Raw genomic sequence first — 18,551 nt, forward strand, 5'->3', positions numbered from 1 at the left:
TGGAAAATATTATTAGGTTGTTCTCTTGCTTTTATTGTTGCTGTTGAGAACTCAGCTCTTAATATAACTATCCTTTCTTTTTTATTGCTTTTTAAAAATCCTTTAAGTTGTGTCTTTAGTATGCTGTTTCACTACAAAGTGTGCAGTACAGAGTTATTTTTTTTTGTTTGGATTATTGTATCTTCTCAATCTGAAAATCTGTATCTTTTATAAATTTTGCAAATTATCAATGACTTTTTCAAATACTACTTTTCCTCCATTTTCTCTATTATCTCTTTCTGGAATTCTAATTAGATACATATTCTGCTCTCTCATTCTAGTCTTTATGTCTCTTTTATTTTCTCTTATATTTCTCATCTCTTGGTGCTCTGTGCCTCATTACATGCATTGCTTCAGGCATAACTTCCTGGACACTAATTCTCTTTTCAGCCATGTCTAATCTGCCATTTAACACATGAGATTAAAACCCTGAGATTTTAATTTAAAATGTTATCTTTTTCATTTTTAGAAATTCTGCTTCTAATAAATATAATCTTAAATAGGGTCTTTGTTAATTTGAGTCCTCCAAGAAACAGGCATCAAGATAGAATTAGATGTGCAGGGGGTTATGATGGAAAAGCTTGTGAGGAAAAATAAGCAAGGGATGCAGGGAGAGCCATCAGACTGCAATGCTGATAAGGCCTGCATGGAGAAGAGAGGAGAGGAAGGAAGGTGAAGTGGAAGTCACATAAACTGAAGTGAATTTTGAAGAAAGTTTGACAAGGCACAATGGGAAGTCCTTGAGCCAAAGTCATCAATCAGAGGGATCTCACATCTTCCAGAAACAGGAAGTAACCTTAATAATTTACTCTGCCCATTTACTCTACTCTGCCCACCAAGATACATTCTTGGTGAGACAACGATCATAGATTTCAAAGTACTGCTGCTGGGCCATTGGTCAATTACTTTGCCTATAGTAGGAGATCTGCAATGTGCATTTTCATTGTTCTGGAGTCACACTCTTATAGCACACAGATCTACTCCATGCAGGGTTGGAGAGCAGTTCCTTCAAGATTCCTGTGTGGCCTCTCTCCTTGAGGGAACACTCAGAAGAGGAAAGTTAGTGGAACCAATTATATCTCTTTTTTGCTGTGGTTGATGCTGGGTTTAGAACTGGCCTTCTTCTTTTCCTTCATCCATCATGTATTATAAATCCCCCATTAGAGGTGGTGTAACATATATCTCCATACATGGGGTGGGGGAAGTGAGTCTGAATACTTGATAATCATATTCTTCTTAGGTAATTGTTGCTGTGTGCATCCATTTATAATTACAATGGGGCAAAGAAGTACTAGGAGGTGGTCAAGTGGACCACCTACATTCCACACATGTTCTTCCTGTCCACATTGTGTAAAAGCAGAGCAAGCATTTTCCTTCTGACTAGGGTAACACTATGGTGATGCATCTCCTCCTTTATTCATCCCTGGGGACAAAAATTCCAGAGCACGTTGTCCTTAGTCACAACTTGTATTCAATGAGATCCTTGTACACTGGAATGAACATACCCCTTTTGGAGGCCAGGATCTCAAACACTCCAGAACTCAGACTTGTCGATGTTAGAAATTCGAAATTCCCTAGTGAGTCATTGAGAACAGCGGTGTTTCCCTCCCTTAGTTCCCTGGCTCATATAGTTTTCCTGATGAGATAAAGTATCATATAAGGGTCTCTGGCTTAATGCATGTACTGCATCTGAAGTGTATATCATCCTTTTAGAGTGTTGCCTCCAACCTGGTGCTTAGTTCTACCTCTAGATCATTCTTTCATTCTGTGAGGTTGACTGCTTATTGGCAGTGCTGTATGTGAAACAGCCAGTAGATACCATGGTTATCGGCCCATCTCTACTTCCTTTTCTGCAAAATGAGTGTTGTAGTCAACTCCTAGGTTGTGTGGGATTTCATGCTTGTAGATCAAGCTCTCCATTGCCCTCAGATAGTGGTGCTGGTTGAGGCTTTGCAGATAGGAAAGCAAGCCCATGCCCAGAAATAGCTAGCTATCTCTGTCAAAACAAACCGCTGTCCTTCCAGGCTGAAAAGGCCTGATATGGTCAACTTGTCACAAAAAGGCCAGCTGATTCCTAGATCAATAGTGCTATACCAGAGACAAAGTGTTGTTCTCTATTGTTGGCAGGTTGGACAGTCAGAGGCAGCAGAAACTGGATTGGTCTTGGTAAGTAGGAGTTTTTGCTGTTTAACTCATATAGAACCTCTATCTCTGATTCTATGACCACTAGGATCATGTGTCCTTTATTCCAAATTTGAGATGGCTAATAAGGAAAGTTGGCTAACATCAACTGGCTCAGTCACATTTTCAGTGCCTCTTCTATGTAGGGCATTAATGGACAGTACAAAAATATTCACATACATTACCCACTCCCACACATTCATTCATATAGCTCCATCCCAGACTTTCTTGTCTTCAATATTTGGGTCCTTTTCCTTCTAGATCCCCAAAGATCTAGGCCTTGGCCACCTCCTGGGAATCTGAACATATTTCACTTCAGCCATTCTTCCTTCTACAAACACTGTATGAACGAGGTGCACTTCTCATAGCTCTGCCCATTGAAAATGTTTTTTCTTTCCATTGTCTTTAAGGACCAGCCCTGAATGTGGATGTAACATAGCTGCCATCTATTTTTCACTTGCCCCACATACCTAGGAACCCCATCTATAAACCAAGCTTAAGCTTTTTCCTCTTCTGTCAGCTAGTTATATGGAACCTACATAATTGGCTACAGGTTCACATAGAGGGAGAGGACTGGTGCAATTGTCATTTGTTACAGAGAGGTCTGGGCCACCTGCTCATGCAGTTTACTCATGCCTTATAGTTTTGCCTTGGATCAATTGCAAAAATATCATTTCCATCTGAACTCATCTTACTTTGTGACTTGGTTGGCCTGACTGAGCCCAACTCTAATGGTAAATTTTAAAGATACATGACAACTTTGTGTCTTATGGTCAAGCATCCCATCTCTATAGGGCCCAATAACATGCTATGAACTATTTCTTTTTCTTTTTTTCTTTTTTTTAGAAGCAGGCAGAGAGAGAGAAGGGGGAAGGCAGGCTCCCTGCTGAGCAGAAAGCCCAATGCGGGGCTTGATCCCAGGACCCTGAGATTATGACCTGAGCTGAAGGCAGAGGCTTAACCCACTGAGCCACCCAGGCACCCCAACTATTTCATTTTTTGCTGCAGATTCATAGCCTTGCTCTGAAACCCATGGGCTTACATTGTGATTCTCCCATTGGGGCTCGCCCAAAACTTCACACTGTATCTTTTCCAACTGATGACACCTCCAACACCACAGGGTCGCCAAAATTGTATGGCCCACATAGCAAAGCATATATCACAGCCTGGACCTGCTACAGTGACATTTTATATTCTGGGCCCTAGTCAAAGATCAGAGCCTTCCATGTCACCCGATATATGGGCCAGAGCACATCGTAACCCTCTGTGTCTGCTGTGGACGGAATGTTTGTGTCTCCCCAAAATTCATTTGTTGAATTCTAATTTCAAATGAGATAAGGTTTAGCAGTTGGGCCCTTGGGAGGTGATTAGGTCATGAAGGCGGAGCCCTTATGAATGGAATTAGTGCTGTATAAAAAAGACCCCACAGGGCTCCCTAACACATCCTATTAAAAGGCAAACATCTATGAACCAGGAAGTGGGTTTGCACCAGGCACTGAATCTGACAGTTCTGATCTTGAACTTTCCAGCCTCTAGAACTGTGAGAAGTAAATTTCTGTTATTTATAAGACACTCAATCTATGGTATTCTGTTATAGCAGGCTGAACAGATTGGAAGTGTCGTTGCATTATAATGCAATGCTATAGCATATATTATTAAATAATATTATACATAATATATATAATAATATATTATTATTATTATTATTTCCCTTTCCCATGCCTTTTGTATATGTTTGTCATATATAACATAACTCAAAAGAGTAACGGTGAGGATAATGATATATTGAGCTTCTTCTCTCTATTACCATCCTCTGCTTGCAAACTTATGTAGTTTTTTCATTGAATTATTTCACTCTATTCTCTTTTGCATTTGTACCCAATTTTTATAAATTTATTAGACCCTAACACAAATTCTTTTTGCATAGTTGCTATTTATTAATTACATATTAAAATTATGCAGTCTCAGAGATTTATGCTCACATTTTCAATGTAACTGACTTTTTTACATGGGTCTCTAAAAAGACTTGTAGTAGCAACAACACCATATTAACTGTTTCTTTGTGTAATTGGTAAACAATATTTAAACTTTAGTGGAACAGCAGATTTCTCCCACTTCCTAGTCACACATGTATTAAATTGTTGTCTTTTAAATTCAGCTCAACTATGCCTATATCAGAATAGGAGAGAGATGGAACATTTACTGCATGCTTATGAATAACTTTATTTTAGGGATATAACAACTTAGTTATCTATATAATTAACCATCATATAATAAAGAAACCATAAAAAGAAAACAGTTGTATAGTATACATTAACTGATCCTTGGCATGTAAGTACTTACCAATAGTGCTCAAAAAATTGTTTCCTCAATTTTCTGCCTTATACTAAATTTAATGAAGCAGCATAGTGTATGTGATATTTTGGTGATAAATAGCAGTTAAATCTATACTGTATATAATTTTCTGCCTGAAACCAAAACACAGTCTGCAAGTTACTACTTAAATAGCAGAAGATTAAAAATACTATCTACTTTGGATCTCCTTAAGCTTAGCATATTTAGTACACACCAACAGAACAGAACAGCTTAGAAATGTAAACTCTTCTGTACTTAATTTATCTCATCCAAATAGATACTTTGGATGAGGTCTGTGCTATGCAATTTCGATTTAAAAGAGACACCCAGACTTACAACAGACATTATAAGCATCTTGGATCCTTCAAAAGAGGATAAAATACAGTCAATGGATATTTTAAATAAATACTGGTCTGTCAGCTGATATTCATAACAGCATGCAGAATGTTTATTATAAACTGGGGGTCTTTCACATTTATATTATTTTAGTCTTATTTGATACTACTTTAAAAAAAACAGCAAAGTAACACTGAAACATGTACCTTATGTCTGAAAGAGCATCATTTTTTTTGGTTGTAGAAATGCCTTGTTCTTTTTTAGTTTTTTTACAGCAAGGAGGTGGTCAAGGAAGATAGCCAAATAAGATTAATGAAGCTGATATTAAAATATGCATGAAAATCAGAATTATAAACATACTGTGCTTTACAGAAGATCTTAACTGATAAGATTTCACTACACACTGTAACTTCTTTCTTCTTCCTAATCCTAGTCACTCAGCATGCCCGGAATGGTAATTGCTTAGCTATTAAAAACAATTTTGTTGAAATCAGACCCAAGAGTATGCTATTGGCTCACGTGTATCTTGAACAAGTTGAAATATTTGTCTATAGATTTATCTTTAGTTTCTTCTGATTCTTCCCACTCTTGTTACATAGTACCTTCATCTGTCCTTAACACAGCCACACTCTACTGACCTTAATGGCCAGTTCTGGAGTGAAAACCATCCCTCTTGTTGGAATACAGTGATGTGAGAAACTATCCAATCATTTATTTAAGATCTTTTTACTGATCATTACATAGCAATATCATGCAAGGCATCAGGGAATCAAAATGTAAACAATACAACTCCTCTTAAAAGGTTCTGGTAGAGCAGAGAAAATTTCCAATCCTCTATATTAGTACAAAAATAGACATGTATGCAAGATTCAAGGGGGGTATGTGGGAGGGAACGATGCTAGTGGGGAAGTGAAATTTTTTCAAATGACTAAATACATAAACTCTGATGTAAGAGATGAGTAGGTGGGGCTTACAGGCAAGGGAAGGAGAATGGGGGGGCTTCCAGAAAGTGGGTACTGTATGTAGAGAGGCACAAAGGATAATATAGCTTGTATATACACAGTACCATCAGCGGATTGATGTAGCTGGAATACTGGATTCAAGGAAGGAAAAAATGTGCTATAGAGGTAGACATGAGATATATAGACATAGATGGATAGATACGTAGATAGATAGATTGTATCCCATCAATTCTAAGATGCATATGCTTTTACATTTTAACATCCCTAAGTTGGGCATTCATCTTTCACATGGTAGCATTTTGCCATCTCTGTCATTTAGGAAGTTGTTATTGCCAGCATAGGTACAAACTTGGTCATAGTTGGCTTAGTCCAACCTTCCTCCAGTTGAATTATGTACAACATGAATAGTTAGTGCCATTAGATTATCTTTAAAAAGATCACACATAATTCAGTGTTGAAATAAAAAAAAGGATTATTGTTTATGCAGAAAGTCACAAGAATAGAGCAGCAAGGCTTACATTCGATGTTAGAGAAGCAAATAAATCTAAAAGTATTTTTGCAATAAATAATATTAAGAATTCTAAGTGATGGGGTGCCTTGGTAGCTCAGTGGGTTGGTTTCAGCTCAGGTCATGATAGCATGGGTTGCAAGCCCCACATCAGGCTGCTTTAAAGAGTCTCTTCCTCTGCTCCTCCCCCTGCTCTCTCTCTCAAATGAATAAATAAATCCTAAAAAAAAAAAAAAAGAATTCTATGTGATAAAAAACATTATGCCACAGTTTAATTGACATTTTTTTCTTTCAGAGTTTAATTAGCATTCTTTTTTCACATTTACTTTAGTATCTAAAGTAATTATGTATCCTATAACTAATAGTATGTTGGGTTTGATAAAGCATTGGTTATTAATAACTGAATGCAGAAATACTCTGTACGTGTTTTATTCATTTTTGTTTTGTTAGAATAAACTATCTTAAAATGTGAAGAGGAAAGTTACTCCTCTGTCTATAAAGAATAGGCCATTGAGTCTTGTATTGTTGATTTTGGGACTTTGTCCTATAAGAAGATATTAGTAGACTTGGCATTCAGATGAGGTAGGCAGTCCTGAGGACAGACAGACACAAACACAGAGACACACACACACACCATGCCCAGGTCTTGACTCCAAGACATTAGGATAAATGGGATAAATAGGCTTTCCGGAGAAAAGGCAGACAGATGGATGGAAGTTTCTGTGGAAGGTAACGTCTTCTAGACCATTTGCAGTTTTGCCAACAGGCTGAATTTCCTATAGGGGTAAATGAACATGTCTACATGGAGACTAGGTCCAAGCTCTAAAGTCTCATCAAATGCCCTGGAGGCCAAACTTAATGTGGAGTGAATGGAGTTACTAGTCCTTAAGCAGACCATGGAGACCTAGACAATGAGTATCTTTAGCATGACCAGGAAGAGAGATATTCAGAGGCTTCTTTTCCCATGTGTCCTAAGCTCTTCAATTCCTAGAATCTTATTACAGTGCTAGGTGGGTGGCATGAACCAAAAGCATGAAAAACTTATGGACACTGAATTTTTCAACAACCTTGATTAGTAGAGGCTCAGAGATTGGTGTGTTGATTTAAAAATGAAATAAATGTGACATCTTATCAGCTACAAACATTGAGAAGAAATGTATTTCTGTGATCAGGCCAAATAATTCTGAAAGCAGAGGGGAACCATTGACTAGGGTTTAAATTAGGAGAGTAGGTTAATTATATCTTCATTATTGTTGAACAGCAATCAAGACAATGGAAGTAGGGAGGGAGGGGAATGGGGATGTCATCGTTCAGGTAGGATGTATTTGGCAAACAGATACAGAAGAGTCAAACAAAGAAGAGATCTCTGTGGCTCACCTAGATGGCTCAGTATCTGACTCTTGATTCCAGCTCAGGTGATGATCTCAGAATCATGAACTCAGGGCTATGAGGTTGAGGTCTTCTGCACTGAATGCAGAGTCTGCTTAAGTCTCTCCCTCTCCCTTTACCTCTCCACCCACACAGACACAGGCTCAGGCACACACAGGCACAGGCTCTCTCTCTCCCTAATAAAAAATAAATTAAAAAAAGAAGAAATTTGTATAAGGAAAAAACATTTTAAGTTAGGAGATTCTGAAGGAATCCTGAAATTACAAAACAGAGGCAGCTGATTACTCAAATGACCTGTAAACCTATACTTTATGCAAGACATTTCTATATTTAAAGAAGCTGGATATCAGTTCCTGGCTGAAACACACATTTTGTCCTGTCTTATTATACAATCAGGAATTCCATGTAATATGGAGGGTATATGGTGAAGCTTTTACCAAGCTTAGTCATCAAGTAAGACAGACATTGAGAAAAATGATTGTCTTCTCTCTCATGAACCACTGAGCCACAGGGTGCAGCCATATATCATATAATTGGATATAGAAGTAATCACATCTTACAACTTTGAACTCCTGATTTTGCAGGCCTGTATCTTGGTTTTGGTTTTCTTCTATAGGATTTAGTTTATTTTAATCTTTTGTTTTCAAGTGAGTGGTAAGGGGCATCATTTACCCATAGTGTAATCTCCCTCCTCTTAGGCTCAGCCCATTGGAACATAATCCCTGTTCTAACAATATGCCCAGCAACTGGCTGATCTATCCCAACATGTCTCAACCTGACCCTCAGTATGGAAAGCTAGAAGAAAGACTGAATCAGTTATATGTTCACCAAAGAGGAGAATGGCAAGCAAAACTTGGCTTCCAAGGCAATGGTAGCTGTTACCCAGGAGAGCAAGAGTCCTCAGAATTTTTACACATAGGATATCAGAATTTTTAAACATAGCATTTGGATTTCCCAACAAGTAGACTGAATGCCCAAAAAGTGTGGGGAGTGGGAGTCAACATCAGAAAACCAGTAAGCCTCAGGAGAATCAGTCAGTTCATGAGGTGGATGAATTCAGGGAAGAGAACTGGAAACAATTAGAGAGGGAGGGCTCTTGCCCTAGAAGAGAATTTAGGTACTCAGACAGGGGCTAGACCAGAGGCTTGGGAAGAGTACCCCAGTTAACAAATCAAGCGAAAAGACTAGGTACTATATCTCAAGAACAAGACAAAACACAACATCCTACCAGGGGAAAAGGTTAAAATTATACTAATTATCAAGGGCAACTTGACCTTGGATGAGAATAAAGAGTTTGAATGACTAAAGTATCTTTCATGTCAGTGTCATCAACATCATCACAGACAACAGTTATTAAGTCTTTACCATGTCCTAGGCATCATGCTAAGTGTTACAAATACTTTATCTCATTTAAACCACAGAACAAATCTATGAGTTAATGTTGTTAGTATACTGGGTTTACAGTTGAGAAAACTGAGGCACAGAGAAATTAAAGAACTTCCAAGTGGAATAACTAGATAATATGTGGAAAAGTAAATTTGAATATATGTCTCACACTTTACACTAGGATAAGTACCAAATGTTTCAGGTATTTAAATGTAATTTTTCTTTTAAAAAATTAGAAGAAAAATAAGGTGAACTAATTTATGACCTTGGGATGACACAAAATCCAGAAGCAATAAAGAAAAATATAGAAATGTTTAATTACATAAAAGTTCTTGGATAGCAAAAGATATAGTAAGCAAAGTGAAGAGATAAGAACAAACTTAGGAAAATATTTATAACTTAAACCACAGAATAGGGGATATCCTAATTTATAAAGAACTTTCAAAAATGAAGAAAAAGAAGAGAAAATCCTATAGAAAAATTGATTGCAAATACAAACATAGAACACACAGAAAGTGAAGTTAAATTTTTTCCTTAATCATATGAAAAGAAGCATAAATCACTCATAAGAGAAATGGAAATTAAAAGTGTATTGAGACTAGCAAAAATCCACAAGTTTAACAATATAGCCAAATGTCAAAGCACTCTCATACATTGATGGTATGAATACAAAATGATATAACTATTTGGAAGGAAACTTATAGTTTCTAGAAAAAGTATGTACTTATTTTACTCTGATTCAGAAACTCACTTTTAGGAATGTATTCCACAGGCACAATGGAAAATACAAAAATATAAGTGTACAAGGCCATTAATATAGGATACTCATAATAGCAAAAACTAGAAACAAGATCAAATGTCCACTAGTAAGGGACTGGTTGGATATATTAGTGTATATCTTAAGGCTACACAGCTATACAGAGTGAGGAGGTGGGAAGTATATCTATAAACTCCTATGGAGTAGATGTACTGTTAAATACAAAGAGCAGGATGGAGAAAATGTGTATAGTATGCACCTACTCATCTAAAAAATTAGGGAATCGTGGCAGGCCAAATAATGATCTCTCCACCAAATATGTCCTGGTTCCAATCCCTGAAACCTAAAATATGTTACTTTACATGAACAAAAGGGACTTTTCAGATGTGATTAAGTTAAAAGTCTTGAGATTGGAGATTGCCTTGGATTATTCAGGTAGGCCCAATGTAATCTCAAGGTCAAAATGGATGCAGAAGATGGGGATATGCCTAAGGAAGAATGGTCAGAGAGATACAACATTGCAACTTCGAAGATACAGGAAAAAAGCCACTCACTAGTCAAGGAACATTCGAATGGCCTTTGAAAGCCATTTGTGGCAAAAAAGCAAGGAAATGGATTTTCCCATGGAGCCTCCAGAAATGCACACAGCTTTGCTGACATACTGAGTTTTGCCGAGTGAGAGCCATGTAAGACTCCAAACCTACATGATTGTAGATAAAAAATTTGTGTTGTCTTAAAGCCAATAAGTTTATGGTAATTTGTTATGGCAGGAAAGAAAACATAAAATGAAAAGAATAGTTGTGCATGATCCATGGGGAGAAATAGGGCAAAGTAGGGATAGAAACTAGACTTGTTTCATAGATTTGACATGGACCATAGCAGTATTTTACATAATCATAAAAAAACTAAAGTAAAAAAATCAATCTATAAAAACAAAAATAAAATGAAGCAAATCAGTTGGTAGCATAACGAAACACATTCAAAGTGACTTAAAATACAGTTATTTGGCTGAAATCTCTAATATCCTAAGAACAAAATATTTTAAAACCACAAGGATAAAAGTCTCGTACTATTTTCACTAATCATATGGCAGGTAGAAAATTTTTTATTATTCCGAGAATATTGTGGATATAATGGGGATAAAACAGATGAGAAATACTTGATATTCTGTCATTCTGCATAACTGGAACTCAGATTCTGAGGATGAGGAAAGGAGATTAAGATTTAAGATCAAAGAGATTAAATAAAAATTCTGCACTCTTCAATCTGAATTCAAATTGTCAATCTAAACTTGAAATGAATTCTATTTAAAACAAAAATTTTCCTTGCACTGCTTAGTGAAAAGACCTAGAAATAATGACCAGTCCCAGGGGCAATAAGCACTCTTAGTGCCCAGATTATAATCTCCAAATATAATTTCCCACTATAGGAACCAGAACTCCTTAGAGATTTCAGCTTTTTGGTCTTGTAAATAAATGTGTGTACTTGCTCTGGTCAATTTTTTATGCTACATTGCAATAAAGCGATAAAAGTAGAAGGAAATAATGTCCAAGTACCCAGGAATCACTTCAAAGAGTTACCCATTGGTCAAAAATGGGTGAGAATAAATAAGGTTAATAATTGCAATTAGATTGAAGCATTTCAAGTACATTTAAAATATATGAATTCATAAGGATAAATTATTGGTCATTGTTAAATGCTTCTCAAGTATCAACTTCTTATTTTGAATACTGGTTTTTATGCAAACTACACCTTTGGTTAACCCAATAGCAGATGAGGGAAAGTTTCTCTTTATACAGATATTTCAGCTAATAAATGAAGAGGGAGAATTAGATTTTGAATATCACCATTTTGCAACCCCTCATGAATTAGTGACTCTAACCATTGAATCATCAATGGCTGTTGATATCACAAAAAAAGAGAAACAGAAATTATGTGCTCGTTGATAACAAAGCACAGCACTACTTATGAAGTACTCTTGCCAAGAAAAAAGTACTCAAAATGATCAAGATTTTGTGTCCAAATACCAATTGAACAGTAATTGGTTAAAGAAACCTGATAAATGGCAGCATAGTTCTGCACTAAGTAAAATTCAAATGATGGCAAAGTCTACAGATAACCCAGTTTCTTCAATAAATAAATTCAAAGGAAGAAATGTAATGGAGGAAAAAGATAAATTATAAAAGACCTGAAACATTTTTAACCAATCTCAGTGTTTCGATCTTCTTTGGATCCTCATTCAAACAATGTAAAGAAAAATGAGACAATTAGAAATTTGAACATTTACTAGATATTAATCATATTACAGAATTTTAAACTTTGTTATTAAAGACATTATGGTTAGTCTTTTTAAAGAGACTTTGTCTTTCAGAGGTGTATATCCTGAAATATTTATTGTTGAGCTCATGTGAGACTTAGGATTTGCTTCTAAATAATACAGAGAGGGGAATGGATGAGGGTAGAGATGAAACAAGATTGGCCATGAGCTCATAACTGTTGAAGCACCGTTATGAGTACACAAGTATTTTAGGGCTTGTTATGTTATTTAACATAAATGTAAAATTTTTTCCACTATAAGAATATCTTATTTTTAAAAGGAATTTATATACTGTTCAGCTTGGTTGCTTTCCGTTACTCTGTCTTCCAACTCTCTAATCTGTTCTTCTGCCTTCTCTAACCTACTATTGATTTTTTCTAGTATTTTTAATTTCATTATGGTGCTCTTCATCTCTGATTGGTTCTTTTTAATATTTTCTATCTTTTCGTTGAAGGTCTCACTGAGATCCTCCACTCTTTTCTCAAGTTCAGTAAGTGTCGTTATGACCATTACTTTGGATTCTTGATCAGGTATAGCTCTTTCTTGTGGTTTTGTCCTGTTCTTTCATCTGGGACATATTCCTGTTTCTTCATTTTGTCTAAATTTCTGTGTTTGTTTCTGTGTGTTAGAAAGTCAGCTACGTCTCCTCATCTCGAAAGTAGTGGCCTTATGAAGAAGGGGTCTTGTGGTGCCTTGCAGTGCAGTACTCCCGTTCCCCAGAACCAGACACTTCAGAGGTGTCTCTTATGTGGGTTGCATATACACTACTATTGTGGCTGAGCCTCATTTGCCTGAGGTCCAGTGGGCTGCAATGGCCCACACTGCCTGTTGTGGGCAGGGTTTGGTCTCTGTGCCATTAAGGGGCCAGTCTGGGGCTTCCATGGGCTTGTAGTTCGGTGGAATCAGCAAGTTAGATCAGATGCCTCTTTGCTGGGGCTGTTGTCACTCTGAACTACAGGGTGCTCTCCTTGTGCTCCTTCCTGGGGAGTTTTCGTTGGTGAATAGGGATGGCAGTCAGATCAGATGCTTGCCCTCAGACTGTCTGCTAGGGCTGCAAATCCAATGATGGGAAAGGTACTCTCTCTGCACTGCTTGTTATAAGGTTGGAAGAGTGGGGCTGCAGGCAAACTAGTGTGTATAGTTATCTTCCTTTCTTCCCAGAGCAGGAGTCACTTTGGAGTGGCACTGGTCCCTGCAGGGACCACTTGCAGGATGAGCAGAAAGCAAAAAGAAAAAAGAATAATTAAAACCAGGAATAGATTAAGGGAACTCAATGACATCATCAAGCATAATAACATTCACAATATAAGGATCCCAGAAGGAGAAGAGAGAGAGAAAAGGGAGCAGAAATCAAACAAGAAATTTTATTTATATATATATGAAATTTCATATACATATATGGAGAGAGAGAGAGAGAGAGAAAGAACTAAAAATGAAAACACAGTGGTTCAAAATCTTTGGAATACAGGAAAAGCTGTTTTAAGAGGGAAGTTTATAGCCTTACAGGCCTCCTCAAGAAGTGAGAAAAATCTCAAATGAACAACATAACTTTACACATAAAGAAGCTAGAAAAAGAAAAAAAAAAGGAATATATATGTGCATATAAATGCACATTTATATGTGTGTGTATATATAATATATATATCATACATATCTATGTAATAACTTACACAAGTTCTTATAACTAGTAAAAAATGAAGCTGAAATTCAAATCCCGATCTAATGTGATGTCAGGCTCCCTGCTCTTTGCATTGACCGCAGTGTCTCTAAACATGAATGAGAAAATGTTCCCTCAATGTCTATCCGTTTGTTCTACCTCACCAACCTATCAGCTACAGCTCCAAACGGGGAAGTTGCCTTCCTCGTGCAATTTGCAATATCATATTGCCGAGGACACAGGGTAAGGTCTGTGGCTCTGTGCCTGACCACCCAACACTACTGAAAATGAGGTGATGTCTCCATAGAGAAAATACATTGTGGACTCCTGTGGATCCTCAGCGGCTGATCTACTGTGGCCCAGATCTTTGAATAACTTTCGCTAGACCAGTGTGAGTATCAGAACATAAGAGGATAGATGTCTGAAGCTGGTATTGGGGCTCAAAGCATCACTGAACTAATTCCACTGAATATGTGAGACGTAGGAGGTCAAGAAGGTTGGAGAAGGTGTAGGGCTGACACTGATAAGTAGCAAACTGTAGGTTTCAGAGTCAGAGATGTTGTGGTCAAGGTGGGCAGAGCACCGGAGGGGAAGCTGTAGACAGGACACCATCAGATAGGAGTGAGGAGGGGACAGGAGGCTGATTAATGTGGAGGTGTTTACTTTCTGATTTCCTTTTTCTACTTCTTAGGGATACTTGGGTCTAGCAGACAGCAGGACACAAAGACCTCATATACCCCATGGGACAGTCAAAGGACAATAGGATTGAAACATTTCTGATTGAAACAGAGGCAAAGGAGCCAGACTTGGCTCAGAGCCTTTTTGAAATCCTGATTCACTGGTGAAGGTACAGAGGGGACAAACTGCTGAGGATAAACCTAGACCTTTAAGTGAGTATATTGTAAACAGGCTTCTACCCTGACTTCTATCCCAGTTGTTTTGGTCTTTTGGAAGATACAAACTCACTAAATCCCATAGTCAGGAACTGAAAGGCAAATTAACATATGACTGACAGTGAATCAGAAAACAGACCAGATTGCCTACAGGTAGAGAGGCACGGATCAGGAGCATGGGCCTCACCGGAGAACCTGTTAGACAGAATCAGACTCATCCAACCCCACTGAATCAGAATTCATTCTAATACCAACCCTGCAGGTGATTCATATGCAAGTAAAGTGTAAAAGCCCCTCCAGACCAGTCAGCATTAATCACCACCATCATCATTTGGTTAGCACTTAGCACAGGCTATCTCTTCACATAAATTACCTCATTGCAACTATGTGAGCAAATCACTATTACTACTCCCACTACACAGATGAGAAAGCTGATATAAAAAACTTTTAAAACTTGGGGCACCTGGGTGGCTTAGTGGGTTAAAGCCTCTGCCTTTGGCTCTGGTCATGATCTCGGGGTCCTGGGATTGAGCCCCACGTCGGGCTCTCTGCTTGGCAGGGAGCCTGCTTCCTCCTCTCTCTCTCTGCCTGCCTCTCTGCCTGCTTGTGATCTCTGTCTGTCAAATAAATAAATAGGTAAATAAAATTAAATTAAGATAAATAAATTAAATTAAAAAAAGATTAAATAAATAAATAAAATCTTAAAAAAAAAACAAAACTTTTAAAACTTGAAAATTTACATGGCTTGGAAATGGTGGAGCTGGGTTTCAAGCTCAGGTCCTTAGAACCCTTCATGATGAGCCTTAAATAGTTTTCTTAATCTCAACACTGGTCACACCCATTGGTAATCAAGCCATTGGTACCATTATGTTTGATTATGAATGAATCCATTATGGGCGCCTGGGTGGCTCAGTGGGTTAAGCCTCTGCCTTCAGCTCAGATCATGATCTCTGATCTGTGATCGAATCCCACATCGGGCTCTGTTCTCAGCAGGGAGCCTGCTTCCTCCTCTCTCTCTGCCTACTTGTGATCTCTGTCTGTCAAATAAAACATAAAATATTTTTTAAAAAGAATGAATACATTACAAAGAAGGGAAGGAGAGAGAAAGATACATCATCACCACCAAAGAATTTTCAAAATGAGTTAAGCCCAGATTTAAAACAGTGAGGTAGAGCAGAAGGGGCAAGGCACAATGAGAACTGCTAGAAGCCTTTCTTCACTGATTGTTTCAACATTATAAGATTCCATGTCCCACAGAAATACTTATCTGAGAGGAAAACAAAATTAATATTTTATGTGTCATCTGTTTCGACAAATACATAATTACCCTTAGCCTGGCAAAGATTTTCCTTGCTGTCCCAAATGAAAATGGACTAAATGTGACATGTTTTAGAATTAATCCCTACTATAGTTAGGATTTGCTACAAAGCAGCTGTTTCTTATTCTCGTTTCTTGAAGATCATGGGCTGATTATGACAGATTTATTAAATGTCTTTAGGAGGGTATCTGTGAAGCTGTTTTTGGCTGTTTGAGAATAGTTCCTGAGTTTTATCACAAAATTTTTGCCTGATTCTCTTGATCTAGGAGTGGTTTATATTAAGTAACTGAGAGATAATCAGAGAGGATCAGCATGCCTTAAAATCTGAAACAGGGTTGTTTTAATCAGTGTATTTTAAATTACTTTTAGCTTATTTTTCAAAGAGAGATTCCAGATTTCTAGCATTTATAATTCTTTCCCTTTAAAATATGGCTTTGAAGTGTGCACAAAACACAGGCAGTGGCTATGTCTGCATGATACAAATCACAGGTTAAAAAAGATGATATTCTGTCACAATGGCTCCTTGCCACTGTCCAAGGCTATCCAATGCATCTTGAAGAGGTTTGTTCTCAATCATAAGCTCCTGTACAGGGGGACTTTTAAAGCACACTCCACTGTGAGCCAGGCAATTTCTTCCACTGGTTCCCAAGCATCTTATCTTGATTTTTTTCCCATTCCCTGTTGCTAAACTTTCACTTTAAATCCTTTCTTATTCTGTACACTCTACTGAGAACTTAATTCAGACTGTTTCTACTTAGGGAGTTCCCCATCTATTACTGGTGTTATTCTTCGTTTTTTGCCCTTGATAGACTGGTAGAATTTTCCTGAACACAGGTAAAGCCCTTGTGTAGTTCCTAGATATCACCATGGCATTCCTAGTTGAGCTGACCACAACCCAAGTTGGTTTGACTTGAGACCTTTGCCCCCAACTCAGTGCCTCTGCACACAGTTACTTATTAGTTCTTGTAAGGTTGCTCCCAACAGAGGTCAACTAGTTTACTGGGAAATAGGAAATATTTGCTCCAAAGCATACCTTATAGATTGAAGATTCCCATAATCCAGGGGTAGTATAATTCATTCAATCACTGCAGTCTGTTGAGCTGAAGCAGACCTGGAAACTTAGTTGGTTGTAGGCAAGTGGAGCTTTCTTATTTGTTTACCGATTTTCAAGTTTTTTAAAAAAATTTTGATGAGTTACATTTATACACAGTAAAATGTGCAGATCTTACATTTACATTTTTTATATATACCTATGTAACCCTCATCCAAATGAAGATATAAAACATTTCCATCATCCCATGAAGTTCCCCTTTGCCACTTTTCAGTCAATATCCTTACCCAGAAACAACTGATATTCCTATTTCTATATATGTGGAGACATACAGATTGTACTCATTTAAGTTTCTTTTGTTCAATATAATGTTTTTGATATTCATTTATGTTTCTGTGTACTTAGTTATTTTTCACTGTTGATTAGTATTCCATTGTGTAACATATAGCATAATTTATTTATTCAACATCTGATGGATACCTGGGCTATTTCCATTTTTTTTTTTACTATTATAAATGAAGCTGCTGTAGACATAATGTATAAGTCTTTTTGTGGACATCTGTTTTCATTTCTCTTTGGTCTATGAGTGGAGTTGTTGAGTCATACTATAGTTATATGGTTATCTTTATTAGAAACTGCCAAACTATTTTCCAACGTGGTTTTGTTATTTTTTTTACTTATACTAGCAAGGTTTAAGAGTTCTGATTGTTCCTTTTTCTTGCCAATACTTGGTACTGTCAGTCTTTTTAAATTTCAGCCATTCATTCTAGTAGGAATGCAGTGTTATCTTATATGGTTTTAATTCCCCTCATAAATAATGATTTCATGTGCTTATTGGCACTCATATTCTTATTTTATGGAGTGTCTGTTCAGATCATTATTTTAAAGTTTTCAAGTTTAGTGTCTTGTATCAGCAAACTGTGTGATACACATTCCCTCCCAGTAGCCGGAAAACTAGAAGGTGACATACGTTGTACGGAGAGATCCTCTGCTTGAACTTTCTTGAAGCTATTCAGCACTACCAGCTGAGTTATTTTTTTGAGGGAAACAAACAAAAGCCTCTTTCAGAGTTCCAAGGATGTGCGGGGGCTATGCTATGATGGCCTTTGTCCATTTCCTCCTTTAGTCAACTATAATCATTATTGTAACCCTTGTTCTTAGTAGTAGATGAACCGTGTCCTCGCCTTCCTGGAGTTTACAGTCTAGTAAAAAAGTCAGAAATGGAACAAATGATTAAAAGGAAAATAAATGTTTCAAAGAACATTTATTCAAAGAACAACAGAAGTGGGGGACACTTGAAGTTCATATAGCAAAGGAGACTCATACTCTGGGTTGGTAGAGGAAATCGGGAGAAAGGGTCAGAGACTGCTTCTTTGATGAAATTATCTTTCAAATGAGCCCT

The sequence above is a fragment of the Enhydra lutris genome, unplaced genomic scaffold, assembly GCF_002288905.1.
Source record: "Enhydra lutris kenyoni isolate GAN:26980312 unplaced genomic scaffold, ASM228890v2 scaffoldscaffold49, whole genome shotgun sequence".
NCBI classification, from domain to species: Eukaryota; Metazoa; Chordata; class Mammalia; order Carnivora; family Mustelidae; genus Enhydra; species Enhydra lutris.